The sequence below is a fragment of the Pinus tabuliformis genome, chromosome 4_2 (assembly GCF_031772625.1).
Source record: "Pinus tabuliformis cultivar Carrire ecotype Pingquan chromosome 4_2, CPIR1, whole genome shotgun sequence".
Lineage (NCBI taxonomy): Eukaryota > Viridiplantae > Streptophyta > Pinopsida > Pinales > Pinaceae > Pinus > Pinus tabuliformis.
The window spans coordinates 464,552,195-464,554,675 of record NC_142304.1 but is presented as its reverse complement, the minus strand read 5'-3'; positions in this window follow the sequence as shown (position 1 = coordinate 464,554,675).

The window sequence follows — 2,481 nt, the reverse complement described above, 5'->3', positions numbered from 1 at the left end:
ATGCATCAATGTATGCAAATCATGCCATGATGCATAATGCATAGCATAGACAACTTCAACCACAGGCTATACAATTTCAAGCCCTAAAAAACATAATTATTCATCATACATACTTGTCTCGTGCATAAATATTCATCATATTAAAAGATGATATAGCACATAAGTTTAAATATATGACAACATAAAGAGTAATGAGACACATACAGAACATCCCAAGGAAGTGAAGCAAACTAGATCAGCTAAAGAAAGTCACTTGGACATTGATCACTGCCACCCAACCTAGAATTGACTTCCTTGAGTTCACCCCTAAGCCAAGAGTTCTTGCCATGGATCAACTAGCTCTTGTTGGTCTCTTCAATGGGTATTTAATACCCTCTTTCATGATATGGTTTCCATTTGCAGCATCCTGCTTTTATGGATCTTTTTTTATCCATTTCCAAGCCTTTTCCCATAAAAGTTTTCCTTTCTATCCCGTAAGGATTTTCTCCATAAAATCTTTCCTTTCTCTCCTATAATGATTTTATGTTTTTTCTGCATCTCTCTAGCTAAGTAACTTAATGGATATTTATCTCCAAATCCATTAATAATATCTAGAATTGGATCTAGAAGTCTTATCATGAAAGAATTATCCATTCCCATTGACCAATGTGATTTCATTTGGCAAGAACCTCATCTCTTGGAGTCTCGTTTTGAACCAAGAATATTACATTATCTTTATTTATTTAACAATAATGTATTTACTTTCATTGTTACACCTTGGAACTAGATTTGTTTAGCTTAGATTAATAGAGTTTTATGTACAATGGATGGGTGTTACATACTCCCCCCCTTAAATTTACATTGTCCTTGGTGTATTACTGCATCTTACAGATTATTTCCTCGTTCATAGGTATTTTTTAATGCATTTACAGGTTCCCATGGGCTTGCCATCTGAATCAGATCTTCTGATACATCATTTAGAAAGGAGTTCTACCAAGAATCTCCTTCCAATGCTCCCTGCACATTTATTTCAATAAATTTTGTGAGAGATTTTCAGATGCAGAAAATCAATTTTGTTTACCACAATTAATGTAATAGTACTACTACATGAGTAACTACAGGTTAATGTTGTCTACCCTTTAACCATGATTCCTCATTTCCATTTTATTTAAATAATAGGAAGAAATGCATGTTCTTCTAATGCATTTGTGTTCTTGCCGAACACATGCTTCATGCAATTTCCCTGCATTAGTCATAACAAGCCAAGCTAACACCTTTGACCAATCCACATGTATAAAATATCATATCAGTTTAGCTCAACATAACCAACAAAATAATAACCCATATGTAACCATCCATCATAGATCACATAGATCAAAATCATGAATTTCATGCATACAAAAGTGAAACGAAACATTGATACTTATCCTTGAATCACTCCTTAGCTTCTACCTTTGTCTCTTCTCTATGCACTTTGAGTCAGTTGCATCAGTAGGCCATTGCCCATAACCTTCTTCTCAACCATGTGTACCTACACATAGTGTGCATCACGCACATATAGTTATAGATGTCATATATCATCATGCAATACATGCATCCATACCAGTACGATATGTACCATTCGTACACAGTGCGACTTGTACACGTGTATCTAATACAAAATGTCCATAGTGTCACCTCCATGACATATACCTCATCCAGATGTTTTCAACCATGTTAGTATTATGCCAAAATTTTCTTCAATTATTCAAATTACCTTTAAGCAACTATAATCAATTCGTGCTCGGTTTGTCGATTCAAGATTAAGGAATTTCATGCACCTATTCAATTTCTACAACCAGAGCATAAGTAAATGATTTTTATATGAAAGTATTCATGTGCTTTTATTTAGATAATCCTATTCATGTGGCTTGTGGTTGTAGGACAATTTCAGTATACGTATTAATGCATACTACAATTTTATCATACCAATAACTTTGATCTTTGGAATTTAATGAATAACTAGACAAGGTATTAATTAACATCAGAATATGACCTCCACCTCATTGTAAAATAGACTTATTGAGCATGATAGTTAGTCTAGTATCTACTTCAGTATTATACTTAAAGTTTAATAACAATTTTTAGCCTTGTCTTTAAGAAAATAATTGTTATGTTGTCATATTCAAAACCAGACAATGTTATCAAAGTGTTGTAGCAGCTACAACCACCCTCCAAAATTTTTCCTTAGCTTTGTTTTGGAGCCTCCCTAACAACCTTCATAGCAGCATGTCTTGCTTCATCAAGTACAAAAGATAGAGTGATTTTCTTGCAAAAATACAGCCTGTCAATAAAACCTTGATCCATTTCCCTCACATATTGTCATTCAGGACTTGGTCCAACAGCATTTGAGTAGCTCCTTCATGAATTTGCACAAATCTGTAGGGAAACCAATCTTCCTCGATAAATTGCACAATCCTGACTGGTAGCATGCTGGGCGGTAGAATTGTATAATTTTGTTGA